The 16,431-nt window shown below is 32.6% G+C and overlaps 1 pseudogene; it reads left to right on the top strand.

The window, feature by feature from the left end:
• The first annotated feature begins 1,373 nt into the window (after positions 1-1,373).
• On the top strand, positions 1,374-14,266 carry LOC124979497 (cyclin-A1-like; annotated as a pseudogene).
• The last annotated feature ends 2,165 nt before the right edge of the window (positions 14,267-16,431 follow it).

The following is a 16,431-nucleotide window of genomic DNA, read 5'->3' on the forward strand; positions in this document are numbered from 1 at the left end:
CTTAGCTTTTATGACAACTAAACATTTAAAAGATAAAATAAATTTTTAAAAAATTCATAACAAGATTAGGGTCTATTTTTAAAGTTTTTTTTTTTTCCAAATTTATTAATCTCTCTTAACATGTGATGAGCAGGGAGTGACTAGTGTGCCTGAATAGCTATTTTACTGTAAGCAAAAGGCAGAGAATTCAACATATCATGGAGCAGTAGAGTGCAGATGGGTGTAATCTTGTCCTCAGAAGAAGGCAAATGTGAAAGAAAACAGTAATTCTAAAATGTCCTTAGTTCTGGGTCTCCCTGGAAGGAAATTAAAGGGTATATGTGCATACTTTTGGCTTTGGTAAATATGGTGGTATTTCTGTGCATGCAGTAGAAACTTACCCAAATGTAAGAGGAACATGAACACATTGGAACTAGTGACCCAATTCTCTGTAGAGAATCCAGAAGGAATGCCCATTTGTTCTTGTGCCATAGGATGGCAGATATGAGTGAAGGCAGTGACCGCATAAATGAATCTGAGCTGGCGTAAAGGGCCTCCTATGAGCTATGTGTGTTCTGTAGAGGATGCAAATGCTTTTTGATTTCCAAGTAACAATGGTGGTAGAGACATGTGGAGGGGCTTCTTGAGGAATGGAACACACTGATGGTAAGAATCTCCATGGATCAAAAGTTTACAAAATCAGAGCAGGAATATTTTATTTTCTGTTATAGACCTCTCATCTCTCTCTGAGCCCCAGTGGTTAATTCAGGGAAAGAAACCAGTGGAGCTGGAGCAATGGGAGATGAAGAAAAGACAGACAGACACATACAGAGAGAAAAAGGTGGGGCCAAGTGGGCAGCCAAACTCTGATGGAGTTTGACTGACCCAGAGCTAGCTCAGCATGTTCATTACATAGGTTTTCATCCAAAAGTTATTTGTAAGAAAGTTTCAGCAAAGCAGGCAATCTGGACAGCAGGACTGGTGAAATATCAGGGTCATTTTGTTTGGCTCAGAATTCTCTATCCCTTGGATTTGGTATCTGAACTCAAGGCTTCCCACTGATAACTGCTGTTTGCCTTTGTACTTAGCATCCCTAGGCTGGTGTCACATAGCAACTGGACCATCTTGACCTACACCTTTGCACAGGCAATACCCAGGGCAATGCAGCCATGAGAGAGTCAGACCATGAGTCAAATCACTGCTGTCCACAGTGTTCACAAAAACAGTTTCCTAGCCAGAGTTGGGCAAGTGGGTTACCGCATATTAGAACCATTTTTACCTCAGTAGATTCTAGGCCAGGAATCTATGAGAAAAACCATGCTGCCAGAGTCCAGTAGGAACTCCGAGAGCACTGTGGGTGGTGGAAACCAGAATCTTTTAGAGCAGAGCCGAAAATGGAGAAAGCTAAAAAGTGAGTATTTGACCAGGAAAAAGTCAGCGAACAGCAAGATGCTCTAATTAGTTAACTGGCAAGTGGAAGTTCAGTTTTGCTCCTTGGCCTCTACCATTTATAAAACATAAAAAAGCATTAGTTGTGTAACTTAAATGAGTATCACTTTTAATATATTCATTCTGGTTTCTTGCCAGTAATTTTTACATTTAGAGCAGGCACTCTTTCAAAGACTAAATCTGCATGTCACCTCCCAGCCTAACATGCTTATAGTATTTCCACTGCCCTCATGACAGCAAAATTTTTCATATGGCCTAATGGTCCTGAAAAATCTACCCTCACCCTCTTTATGTTGAAATTTATATTTCACTCTACTCTATAACTTTTCTTCAACTACATTTATCTTTTATCCATTTAAGTACTGTTCCTACACCTACCACAAGGTCTTTGTGCTTGAGGTACCTTCACACTGGAATGCTCTTTCTTCTTTTACAGGTTACTCCACCATCAAATCTTAATTGGTATAATTTTTCTGATACTCATATTTTTTTTAATTCTGGTACTATAATCTTGGTGTCATGCATGATCATATGTAGCACTTTTGTGAGATATTTGGTTCTATTGAAAAATTGTATTTTGTATTTAAAACATTTCTTTTAATTTAATTTTAGTTAATATATTTATTTAAAAAGGAATTATTCAATTATTATAGAAAAGGAAAATGTATCAACTAACCCATAAATAGACAATTTCAAATATTTAAAAAAATATTATTAGGATATAAAAACCCTACAACAAATTTCATGGAATGGGTTAAAAAAGTAGTTTAGAGATTAAAAAAAAAAATAAGTCCTAGTAAGTCTCCTAGTCTCCTGAACTGGAAATTTATTCAAAGTCATTTATTTCCTTTATGATCTCTCCCTTTCAGAACTTGTACTAATTGGCTTGCCCAACTCATAAAAATTTTCACATGTAAATTGTGCTAATATTATGCTGTTTCTCTTATTTTATTATACTCTATGAGTGTACTGCTATGCGGGTCTATTTTTATATATTATTCATTGGTAAAGAACTGTAGATAATAAACAATAGATATTTAATTACTTTAAGTTAAAATTAAATCACTTAGTTTTTAGGTCTTTTAGAGAAGAAAAGGATTTTTTAAATTATAAAACGATGCTAATATTTTTCTACAATCATCTTAATATCATCTTTATCTCACTTTAAACAACGTAAGTGCACTGTAGATAGGAAATAGTAGGCATTTGATAAACACATTCTTAATGAATTAATGGCAATCCATTCCTTATTAAATGGGAAATTTATGCAGTGATTGTTAAAATAACCAAAACAATTTCATGATAATCATAAGTCATGTCATTCATACAAAGTGCATATTAGAAAGGGAAATGATATTTTGTCAAAGTAATTATAACTATAACAATACTGATCCAACTGATCATTCGAAGTCCAATTGTCTAAGATTCTTAATTTTAATAGCATTATTATTTCAGTGAATAGCCAACTTCCATTTTCCACTGTACATGCACAATTTTATTAAGAAAATCTTATTTATAATAGAATAAATACATAGCTTAATTACCATTTGAGAAAATATTCTTAGTACATTGCTTTGTGAAATTTTAATGTCTGATAAACACTGATAAACATTATCATTCTCTTACCAGAAAAAAAAAATCTATTTAAGTAAATTACAGTGTGGTCCACCAAATTTTTCCTCAATTTTAGCAATAAAAACCTAAATTAAAATCCATCCTGATGAAAACATAAGTCAAAATACCAAATGTACCCCCCTTAAAATACACAGTTACAATTAAACATGCAATTTTAAGAGCAGAGTTTACTAACCATAAACAATATAATCTTTCAGGTCTTGCTTTTATTTTATATTATATCTGATTTTATTACTATATTAACATCTGGTTTTATTACTATATCAATCCAGTTATGTTTTGATTTAGAAAGGGTATACAAATTGGTAATCAGTCTTTACAGTAGGAAGCAAAAGCCCAAAAACATATATATATATTTAAAAATTCCTGCTTAGTATTAAAAATAAGGCATGCAATTAAAAAGTAAATGCCCATTCTTTTATTTATGCCTGAAAAAGTTGATTATGAAATACCGAGTGATTTAACTCAATTATAATGCTGGAAATTATTATCAATGTAAATGCTGATTTCTTTTGAAGGAGCCAGATTTGAAATTAATAAGTTATTTAAATGTCTGAAAAGATAAAATCATCTTAATATTGATGGTCTCCCCTATAAATAGGATTTTTAAAAAACAATCTCCATTTTTTTTTAATTTGCATAGGTAAAGCAAATGAGTATCCCCCATACTTAGATGTTTGAAATTAAATTGTAGAGCTGAAGGCCTGCCTATCAACCTAAAAAACTTTATTGAAACCACAGACATTCTCATAAATAAACATATTACAACATCACAAACAGGAAGTTAAAATTGATATATTACCAACATCTAAAACTCACTACATTCAGGTTTCATCAAATATCCCAATAACTTTTCTTGAAAAAATCCTAGTTTAGAATTACAAATTAGTTGTAGTTGTTCTGTTTCTTTAATCACTCTCCAATGTGACCAGTTCTTCAGTTTTCCATGGTTCTTTTGACCCAGACATTTTTTTTTTAACTTGATAAGGCACTTCTGTTGCAGAAGTCCTGCATGTTGTTGTTTATCTGATGTTTACTCATATTAGGTTATTTATCTCAGTAGGAATGTTCTCATTGCCCTTTATCAACTGGCACATGGTTTTAATTTTTCCCATTATTAATAATTCTGTTTGATGAGAGAAATCACTCTTATCTCCTTCCCAATTTCAGCGGGAATGTTTTCAACATTATATATGGCATTTGCATTTAGATTTTTGGAGGCACATAACTTGGTACTTCTGTGAGATTATAGTGTTTTCGCTTCATTTATAGCATGCTTTAATTATCAGCATTTTTATCATGAAAGGATATTGGATTTTTTTCAAATAACTTGTTTGCATTTATTGAGTTCATGGCATGATCTTTTCCTCCTGTTGATATGGTGAATAATATTGATGGATTTTTCAAGTCTTTCCTACATTCCTATTGTGAGAATAATCTCAAATAGGCAGTGATTCATTGCCTTTTCTATTGCTAATTTGCCAATTTTAAAGTTCATTCTTTTTTGATTCTATAATTTTGAGAGAGATTGGCCAGAATTTTTCTTTTATTCTCCTCATCAGCATTTAATTCTGAAGAGGAAAATAAAATGAAAGCAATAATCTTTCTATCTTCTATTGTAATTTCCTTGTTGACATACAGCTTTTTATTTTAAAGTTCACAACTTAATTTACAACTTTGAACACTTTAAAGTTATCTTTTTGTTTCTACTTTCAAACTTAATTACACTATGGTAAGATAACATACTCCATATGATTTCATTTAAAATCCCTTTGGGCTTATATTCTAACATAGTATTTGGTCATTTTTTAGTAAGTATTCAAGGGCTTTTGAAAATATTGTGAATTCTACAGTCTCCTGGTGTAATGACTCCACATGTCTCTTAGGTCACCTTGATTAACTTTTTTTCTGAAAGTTTTGGAGCTTTAGTAAATTCTTTCTCTTTGCTTCCTCAATTTCAGAAAAAAAAATGTGTTGTTTACAATATGACTGTGGATTCTTCTCCTTGTAACCTGTTTGCATTGTATTTTTAAAACTATGTTATTAGATACATACAATTGTAAGACACCCTTGCCACAATCGAATACCCTTTTCTATTACCTGTTTTGTGTAAAGTCTGTTTTTACCTTATATTAGTATACTTGTCATCTTTTTGGTTGGAGACTTTTCAAAAATTTACTGTTAGTATTCCTGCATTTTGTATTCAAGATGTTTTTCCAGTAAGTAGAATATCAGTGAGCCATTTTAATGTGAAAATCTTTATTTTTTAATTGAAATGTTTAGTTCACTTGCACTTTTTGTTGATAGTGTATTTGTGTTTGAAGTTAACATCTTTTTTTTTTTTTGCTGTTTGATGTGTTTCATATTCCATTTTATCATTTTACTGTCTTTTGCATTAAATTTTCCTTAGGTTTTCCTCTCTTATCTTATTTCCTTTATGTTCTTTAACAGTTTTAAATAGTATACCCAAGATTATAGGTAATGCATAATTTTTATACTCTAATACTTTATACAAATTGGTTCTTTTATCACTTGTTAAACAAAGTAGACATAAGAACACTTCAACTCACCCTTTCACACTAAAAAAATTCTGCATATTTAAACTTCTTAATGGTCACTGTGAAATAGAAATAAGCTATTTCTGGTGTATGCACTTGAATTTCCTAGTTTCAAAACTGTGATATAGTAAATTTTTTACTTCATCATAATTTTCTTTATAAATCATTGTCACTGGTTTTGTTATCAAAAGTGGTGTGCTGCTATAATAGAAAATCCCAAGTATAAAGAATTGGCTCTGAGACTCAGAGAAATGGAGAAGCTGGAAGGTCCTCAAGGACTCTTTGTTTTTTATTTTTTAAATTTATTTTATTTATTTATTTATTTTTGTTTATACAGACTGCATTTTGATTCATTGGACATGAATGGGGTACAATTTTTCATTTCTATGGTTGTACATGATGTAGATTCATACCATTTGTGTAATCATACATATACATAGGGTAATGATGTGTGTCTCATTCCACCATCTTTCATACCTCCACCCCCTCCTCCCTCTCATTTCCCCCTACATAATCTAAAGTTCCTCCATTCTTCTCTCAGCCCCTACCCATTCACCCCAATTATATATCATCCTCCATTTATCAGAGAAAACATTAGGCCTTTGGTTTTTTGGGATTGGCTTATTTCACTTAGCAAGATATTCTCCAATTTCATCCATTTATCTGCAAATGCCATAATATTATTTTTCTTTATGACTGAATAATAGTCCATTGTTTATATATACCACAGTTTATTTATTCATCTACTGAAGGGCATCTAGGTTGGTTCCACAATCTAGCTATTGTGAATTGAGCTGCTATAAACATTGATGTGGTTGTGTTACTGTAGTATGCTAATTTTAAGCCTTTTGGGTATAAACTGAGAAGTGTGATAACTGAGTCAAAAGGTGGGTTCATTTCAAGTTTTCTGAGGAGGCTCCATACTGCTTTCCAGAGTGATTGCACCAATTTGCAACTGCACCAGCAATGTAAAAGTGTGCCTTTTCCCCCACATCCACACCAACACCTATTATTACTGTGTTCTTGATAGTAGCCATTCTAATTGGAGTAAGATGAAATCTTAAGAGTTGTTTTAATTTGCATTTTTCTAATTATTAGAGATGTTGAACACTTTTTCATGTATTTATTAACTGCCTGTATATCTTCTTCATAAAGTGTCTGTCCAGTTCCTTAGCCCATTTATTGATTGGGTTCTTTGTATTTTTTGTGTAAAGTTTTGTAATTTCTAAATAATATGCTATTGAATGATGCAATGATAATGAAGACAACAGGGAGGAAGAATAATTCTTAGAGGTAAATGAGAATGATGATACTACATATCAAAATCTCTGGGACACTCTGAAAGCAGCACTAAGAGGAAAGTTCATTGCATTGAGCTCGTACATTAAAAAATAAATAAATAAAAAATAAAAAGTCAACAACTAAATGACCTAACATTACATCTCAAAACCTAGAAAAAGAAGAACAGATTAATACCAAAAGTAGTAGAAGACAGGAAATAATTAAAATCAGAGCTGAAATCAAGGAAATTGAAACAAGAGAAACAATTCAAAAAGTTGACAAAACAAAAAGTTGGTTCTTTGAAAAAGTAAGCAAAATTGATAAACCCTTAGCCACACTAATGAAGAGAAGGAGAGAGAAAACTCAAATTACTAGAATTCGTGATGAAAAGGAAAGACCACAAGAGACACCTTCGAAATACATAACATAATTTGAAGCTCCTTTGAAAATCTATACTCCAACAAAATAGAAAATATAAAAGGCATTGACAAAATTTTAGAGACATATGATCCTCCCAAACTGAATCAGAAAGATGTACACAATTTAAACAGATCAATTTCAAGCACTGAAGTAGAAGAAGCCATCAAAAACCTACCAACCAAGAAAAGCCCAGGACCAGATAGATTCTCAGTCTAATTCTACAAGACCTTTACAGAAGAACTAATATCAATACTCCTCAAAGTATTCCAGGAAATAGAAAAAGAGGGAACCCATTGAAAATCATTCTATGAAGCTAGTATCACTCTGATACCAAAACCAGACAAAGACTCATCAAGAAAAGAAAACTTTAGACCAATATCCCAGATGAACATAGATGCAAAAATCCTTAACAAAATTCTGGCAAATTGCATACAAAAACTATTAAAAATATAATGCACCATGATCAAGTGGAGTTTATCCCAGGGATGCAAGGTTAGTTCAACATCTGGAAATCAATAAATGTAATTCACCACATCAATAGACTTAAAGTTAAGAATCACATGATTATTTCAATTGGTGCTGAGAAAGCATTTGATAAAATATATCACCACTTCATGCTTAACACACTAGAAAAAATAGGGATGGGAGGAACATACCTCAACATTGTAAAGGCTATCTATGCTAAGCCCACGGCCAATATCATTCTTAATAGAGGAAAACTGAAAGTATTCCCTCTAAAAAGTGGAACAAGACAGGGATGCCCTCTTTCACCACTTCTATCCAACACAGTCCTGAAAACACTAGCCAGAGCAATTAGACAGACCCAAGAAATTAAGGGATAAAAATAGGAAATGAAGAACTCAAGCTATCACTATTTGCCAACAACATGATTCTCTTTTTAGAGGATCCAAAACACTCCACCAGAAAACTTCTATGACTAATAATTGAATTCAGCAAAGTAGCAGGATATAAAATCAATATGCATAAATCTAATGCATTTCTATTCACAAGTGATGAATCCTCTGAAAGAGAAATTAGGAAAACTACCCCATTCACAATAACCTCAAAAATAAAATAAATAAAATACTTGGGAATCAATCTAACAAAAGAGGTGAAAGATCTCTACAATCAAAACTACAGAACACTAAAGAAAGAAATGGAAGAAAACCTTAGAAGATGGAAATATCTCCCATGTTCTTGGATAGGCAGAATTAATATTATCAAAATGGCCACTCTACCAAAGGCTTTATACAGATTCAATGTAATTCCAATTAAAATTCCAGTGACATTCCTCATAGAAGTAGAGAAATCCACCCTGAACTTCATCTGGAAGAATAAGAGACTTTGAATTGTCAAAAAAAATCCTGAGAAAGAGTGAAGCAGGAAGTATCACAATACCAGATCTTAAACTATACTACAGAGCAATATTAACAAAAATAGCATGGTATTAGCACCAGAATAGGCATATCAGTGGTACAGAATAGAAAACACAGAGATAAACCCACAAAAATATAGTTACCTCCTACTAGACAAAGGAGTCCAAAACTTACAATAGAGAAAAGATAGTCTGTTCAAGGACTCTTGATGAGAAGTTGCATGCAGTAAGGAAACTCAACGCTATTATTCCAAATAAATTGTGATTGAATATTCATCAATTTTATTGTGCTTGGTATCTACAAGGACTAAATTATAATTTCATTAATTGATCCATGAAGAACTGACCATACTCTTGTGTCAAATCAGGGTGCATGACGGGCTTTAGCCATCATGAAAAAAGTGTATTCATAAATTATTCATTTTCCCTAGGGTTCAAATACCAATTCATCAAAATCCTTTCAAACCCATAAATATTAGTATCATATCTCATTCAAACTTTCACTTTCTGTTAAATAATTTAGCCCATGTTGTGCCATGCATTTAACAAAACTTATGACATGTTATTGAAATAAATGATCTCTTAATATTGCTTCTTTATATTTCATATTTTAAATATATGAATTCTCAAAAAATGGAAACTGAAATGCTTTTCTAAATTAAGCATTTTAAAATTATTATTTTGCAAAGACAATGCCAGCACTTTCAGCTTTTGAACATGAAAACTCTTAATTTCATAATTATTTACATAGAGGTTGATTTTTAAAAGAACTGAATGGATTCAAATATAATATATATGCATTTAATTTTAATAGGTACATAAAGCATTAAAAATGTACATATTAATGAGGTACCATAAATATATCAATACATATATACATTGCAAAATTATTAAATCAGGTAAAATACATATAATCTCCTCATTTATTATTTCTTTATGGTGAAAATTTTCAAAATCCTTTCTTCTAGCTTTTTGAAATGTACAGTACATCATCTATAGTCACGCTGCTGTATAATAGTACACTAGAGCTTCTTGTTCCTGTCTAACTGCAACTTAACATCCACTGATCAACCTTTCCCCATCTCTCCCATTCTTCATCCTTAATAATGTCCTTAGCCCCTGGTAACAACTACTCTACTCTCAGCATCCATAAAATCAACCTTTATAGACTCAACATATGAGTGAGCTGTTCCATGCACTACTTGTATTTCTGTGCCTGATTTATTTCACTTAACAGTGATCCTACTTCCATTCATGTTGCTGCAAATGACAGGATTTTGTGTGGTTGTTACGGTTGAACAGGATTATATTGTGTGTATGTACCACATTTTCCTTGTCCATTACAGTTTGATGGACACTAGGTTATTTCCTTTGCTTGGGTACTGTGAAGAGTGTTACAGTAAGCATGATAGTGCAGCTGTCTCTTCAACATACTGATTTAATTTTCTTCAAATTTATACCCAGTAGTGGGATTGCTGCATCATACAGCAGCTTTATTTTTAATTATTGGAGGAACCTCTATGCTGTTTTCCATAGTAGCTGTACTAATTTACATTTCCACCAACACTGTACAAGTGTTCTTTTTTTTTTTTTCTCATGTCTTTGTCAGCATTTGTTATTTTTAGTTTTGTTGATAATAGCCACTCTTGCTGGAGTGAGGTTATGCTTTTGGTTTGCATTTGCATGATAATTAGTGATGTTTAGCATTTTTGAAAGTACCCATTGGCAAATTTTACAATGTCTTTTGAGAAATTAGTAGCTAAATCTATTGATCTATTGTCCTCTCTCTCTCTCCCCCCCACATATATATATATATATATATACATAAAATATATGATATATATATGTGTGTGTATATATATGATACACACATATATATGATAAAATGCAGAACATTGCTGTGATGTGCTTTTATTTTATAGTGCAAAAGCAACATCTTGGCAGATATTATAAGCAAAAAATTATGTAAACCACATATTTTTCTTGAGAAGAACGAAGTGTTTATATAGGAGATAAAGGATAATTGCAGAATTTAAGTGTTGAGTCCACTAAAAATTTTTGTAGAAAAAATTTTTATTTATGCAAAAATTATGCTTTCAAAAATTCATTGTCCTTTAATAACTGAGAAAATTTTGGTATTATTTTGTGTTAAATAACTGAGTTGTAAAGCCAATTCTTGACCTCTACCCATTCCTAAAGGTTCTCTTATTTAGTGACAGTAAGGCAGAAACTCTAATTAAACTATTCAAAAGGCAGTTTGGGATGATAAATTTTGTTTACTGAAAAACTAGTGAAGCTGCACAGGTCAGAAAATAAATCATCATCTAGTGAAAAAATTAGTGAAAAGGACAAATTTCTCTGTCAATATTTTGCAGAGCAACTTTCAATAACTAAAGTTTCCTCCTTCTATTTCAGCAAATTTTACAGTTTTGCCATCTGTTAGAATAGACAGAATGCTGATGTCTAGTCAGCAAATAAATAGCATTTTTTGCATGCTATTTCCCTTAGTCGTAAGGTGTCTTTAGCCAACAGCATAATGGTTCACTGATGATGATCAGACATCAGGACTCAGGAGATGTTCTCAAAAGAATCTAGTTACTTGTAGAGGTCCTCACTGCTACTTGCAAATATTCCTCACCACCTACAGTAGGCCCATAGTAAGACGCCCGCTTGTCTCTTGTATTTTGATGTGATTTGGTGCCTAGCTTTGGTAATATGTCATAACCATTTCATTGTTAAAGTCTAAGCTAGCATGTGCTTGCTAATGCAAAGACCCTCAGAGCCCTTTTCTGGAGTCTGACATGGTATTCAACCCCATGTGCAATGGCGACCTCTCCATCATCCTGTGCTCCTGAGTGATTGCAATAATAACAGCCCCATGATGATCACACAGCATGAATAGGAAATAAATCTTAGTTGTTTTAAGCCTCTGAGATTTTTGAGGCCATTTGCTGTTGCAGTAATCCTCAATCTGAACCCGTATCACCTATGATTTTTCAAAGTAGGTTTCTATCCCTAAGAATATAACTTCTGTTTTACAGAGATTCAGTAGAATATTATTTTGATAAAGAGATACTTTATGCCACAGACTCCAATTTCAGGTGAATTTACAATCCAAAAAACACCTATTTATCATTACTGTAGCTACTTGTTCTCTGGCATCAATAAAAGGTTATATTGTTGAATGAAATGATAAAGGCAGTCTTGCTTTAAGTGTGGTCTACCATCAGAACACCCATAATTAGTGATTTTTCTTATTAAAAATTCAGATTTTCCAAATTTTTACCCAGCACCTATTAAATCTAAATTATAGTTGTGACTGTATTGAAAAAATAAACTTTCAACAACTTTTCAAGTTCTTTCTAAAATATAGCACTATTTAAGAATTATAGCTGATACAATCTTTTTATACAGAAAATTGTCACATTTATTTAAGGCACTATTTGAGAATCAGAGCTTGTGCAATCTTTTTATACAGCAAATCATCACATTTATTTAAAGCAATAAAATATCAGCCGACTCATGGGTAATATCTAATATTAAAAGGACTGATGATTGACAAATTTATTAAACTAGGATAATAAATACTATTTTAGGTGCCTAAGGGGTCTAACATTTTTGTAGTTCAGAAAGCACGGAACAACTTTTGTGTATGATTTAACTTTTTGCTTAAATATGAAATGGTTAAATTGTGCCTCTTTGTCTTTTGGTATCAAAGGTTTCAAAATAGTGACTAAGCGGAGTTTCCACAAAAAATGTCATCCAATCTATTGTAGAGTGACAGAATCAGATAATACTTTCTTGTGAGTTGCAAATTCTCAAGACAATTCTATTACCTTTTGTATGACAGCATCATAAGTTGCATCTCAACTTCTTCTCAGAAGTACTATAAGGACTACATAAATTGGCATAATTTAAATTGATATTTTCCATCATGCAAAGTTTAAAAATTATTTTGTTTCTTGTACAATTCAGATTATATTTTGTCAGAATTTTATCACACACTTGCACGAGAACCCACATTATCCTTGATGTCAGTTGCTCTCAGTTTGAGCATCATTATCCACTAGCTTGGGGGTGAATGACCCTGTTGAATTTTATAGGTAGGGAAAACAGATGTTTGTGTGCGTATGTTTTTGCAATTTTGTTCAGATGCCAAGATAAACACAAATATAGACTATTTATGTACATTACATATTGCCATGCTAGGGAATTTTAAAAGGGGGTAATCAGTACTTATATTTCTACTTGAATAAACCTAGAAAACTATACCATAACAATGACAGCATTTCTTCTATATATATAAAATCCCAAAATAATCACCCTAGTAATGAGTCTGTCATTCTTTTTAAACTATTGTGACATAATAGTTAACAATATTTATTGAGTACCCAGTTCTTTACATAAGTTCTTTACGTAAGTTATCTCTTTTATCCCTAACAATGACTCTGTGGGGTGCATACAACTGTTACTATCTCCATTTTACATGTGGGCAAATTGAGGTTCAAAAAGGTTAAGTCCATTTCTTGATTAGTTAAGTTTTTCACTGTTCAGTTTAGTGTGTGATTGTTCACTTTCCAGATTAGAAACTGAAAGATAGATTATTCAACTGCTAGATGTTAACCGGTGATTTATATTGGCAGGTCTAATGTCACATAGTATACACAAAAATATAAACCTCTTCTACATAGGAAAAAATGTACATAAAAATCTCAGATAAGAATCAGTAGAAATGTAAATTTTGTCATATCTTAAATGAACACTGACCATTTAGTACTATTTTGTCTTTCAATGACTTACAGATTGATATTTTCTAACATATATATGTATATATATTAAATATCTGGTATGTGCTAGGCAGTGTTGCATGTACTATAGATATATCACTAAATAAAGCAAAGATGTTTCCTACCAGATTTTATATTCTAAAGTGTCAGTGATAAGTGAAGATAAATATTAGCATTACACATAATTAATAATTTCTCCGAAGCACGGAGGTGCATTCTTGTAATCCCAGCTACTTGGGAGGCTGAGACAGGAGGATCACAAGCCTAAATTCTCAGGGGAAAGCCTATCCTAAAATAAGAGATCAAAAAGGCCTGTTTGTCTATATAACTGATGATACATACACAAAACGGCAACTATTAAGGATGGAACACCTGCTCCTGAAGGTCCTAGCTTTGATCTGACTGTACCAACCACCAACCAGTTTCTCCTTCAGTACTTACGGCATCAAGGAGTGTGTGTCAGAACTGAAAACCTGGCCAAGTATGTAGCAGAACTGAGTCTACTTGAAGCTGATCCATTTTTGAAATACTTTCCTTCATTGATAGCTGCAGCAGCTTACTGCCTGGCAAACTGTATTGTGAACAGGCACTTTTGGCCAGAAACCCTTGCTGCATTTACAGGCTACCCATTAAGTGAAATTGTGCCTTGCCTGAGTGAACTACACAAAGCGTGCCTTGACATACTCCATCGACCTCAGCAAGCAATTAGGGAGAAGTATAAGGCTTCAAAGTACCTGCATGTGTCCCTCCTGGAACCACCTGCAGTTCTTCGTTTGCAGTAAGTGTCAGAATGGGAGTACTTCCAGAAACCAACCACCAGATCACAAGATTGCTCCTAGTTTCCACAGGTTTTTGCAAGTTGGGATCAACTGATGTCAATATAGATGACTTTTAAAATATATAAATGTGTTAGTTCCTCTTAGACTTTAGTAGTTACAATTTAGACTAGCATTTTTAAAGAATAAACAACTTGCCTTATAAAAAAAAAAAAAAAAAAAAAAAAGGGCTGTAAATGTAGCTCAGTAGAGTACCCCTGGGTTCAATCCCCAGGACAATAATAATGATAATTCAGTTGCATCTGTAAAGTGATGAGAACTACAGAAAACAACAGGAACAGAAAAGATTACGCTACATTAGAGATACTGTGGTTGAATGACAAGAATGTAGTTTTAAGTTACTGTGCTCTGGAAGGTGCCATCAGAGGTTTAACCTTGAACAGATTTATAACAGGTTTGGGGGAATTACTTCTGTAAAACTTTTAAATACCTGGCATTACATAAACAAAGATGTTATTTAAAAATATGTAAATAGTACAGTCTCTCTGTATTTCATTAATTTTGAAGTGTGATTTTTCCACCTTTAAACTTCTCTAAACTAGGGATACATCTCACCTTATCTTGTTTCAAGGACTGCAATATGTACAACTGCAAAGCTCTTTGAAGTTGCTGATATATCTTAAGGGCTCCACAGTACTGTCTGTTCTTCTCTTCTCCCACGATTTTTTTTTTATTGTAAACAAATGGGATACATGTTGTTTCTCTGTTTGTACATGGAGTATAGGCATACCATTTGTGTAATCATAAATTTACATAGGGTAATGTTGTTTGATTCATTCTGTTATTGTTTCCTTCCCCCACACCGCTCCCACCCCTCTTTTCCCTCTATACAGTCCTTCCTTCCTCCATTCTTGCTACCCTCCTTAACCCTAACCCTAAACCTAACCCTAACCCTAACGCTAACCCCTCCCACCCCCCATTATGTGTCATTATTTGCTTATCAGTGAGATCATTCGTCCTTTAGTTTTTTGAGATTGGCTTATCTCACTTAGCATGATTCCTACAATTTTTTAAAGAAAATCTTGCAGCCAGCAAATAAGAACTATGTTCTTCCTAAGAGTATGTTCATCTCAACTAAAATATCATTTCACTTAATTATGTTTCTCTATTTTGGGAGATTTCCAGAGAGAACTTTTGTATTCTGTAATTCTATTTTGGAATTTTGCATATTACAATTTAGCTTTAGTACTCTTAAGTTTTATGGCCATGAATCTTCTCCCCAAGTTTTTGTTTCTTGAGTAAAGGGCGTTGTCTTATGTCATCTCGGGGCTGCAGAATACAAAATGTTTGACACACACAGTATTTATAGAGAAGAAAATGTTTCATGAGTGAAAAACAAATTGATAGCTGAAAATAAACTAAGATGTTAAAGTTACTACAATAAAATATCTGAGACAATAAAGATAAATTAGCTTTTCAATCTTTTTCCATGATCTAGATGCAAACAAATTTTTCTTAAATGATCCAATACAAATTTTACAAAACAAAAACCAGCCACTTTCTCAATTTCCTATTTTCTTAAGGTATTTTCTATCTTTGAAATCCTAAAATGTATGAGTCACTTGATCAATGTTTAAGCATTAATATCACAGATTATTAAAAACTGTATCACAAGAAAAATGTTGTCTCCTTTAGAACATGCGTGTTTCTGGAATCACTATATTTTACTGTGTTACTCTTTTTGAGTGGGACCTGGATCAGAGAAATTGAGAAATACCTTAATTACATAAAAGAAAATCAAATATTCCTTCGGGGAAATTCATATACTTTATATAATAACAGTATTATACACTGACTAGGATTATAATACACTGGTTTATCTGAAATGAATATAACTCTTTATTCATAATCTCTAATGCAAAATGTTTTCTGGAACAAGAGTGGTTCTTTTATTTATTTATTATTTATTTTTTCATTGAGACAGGAGCACCTCAAGTTGCCTGGGCTGGCCTTGAACTTGTGATCCTCCTACCTCAGCCTCCTGAGTACTGGGATTATAGGCTTGTGACATTGTGCCCAGCAGGAGTGGTTATTTTTAATTTCAAATGTTAGTATAATGCATATCTTCAACTAATGGCAAAAATACTGTTTTTATTTTTTCTAGTGTTCAG

Source organism: Sciurus carolinensis, chromosome 3, assembly GCF_902686445.1.
Source record: "Sciurus carolinensis chromosome 3, mSciCar1.2, whole genome shotgun sequence".
NCBI lineage: Eukaryota > Metazoa > Chordata > Mammalia > Rodentia > Sciuridae > Sciurus > Sciurus carolinensis.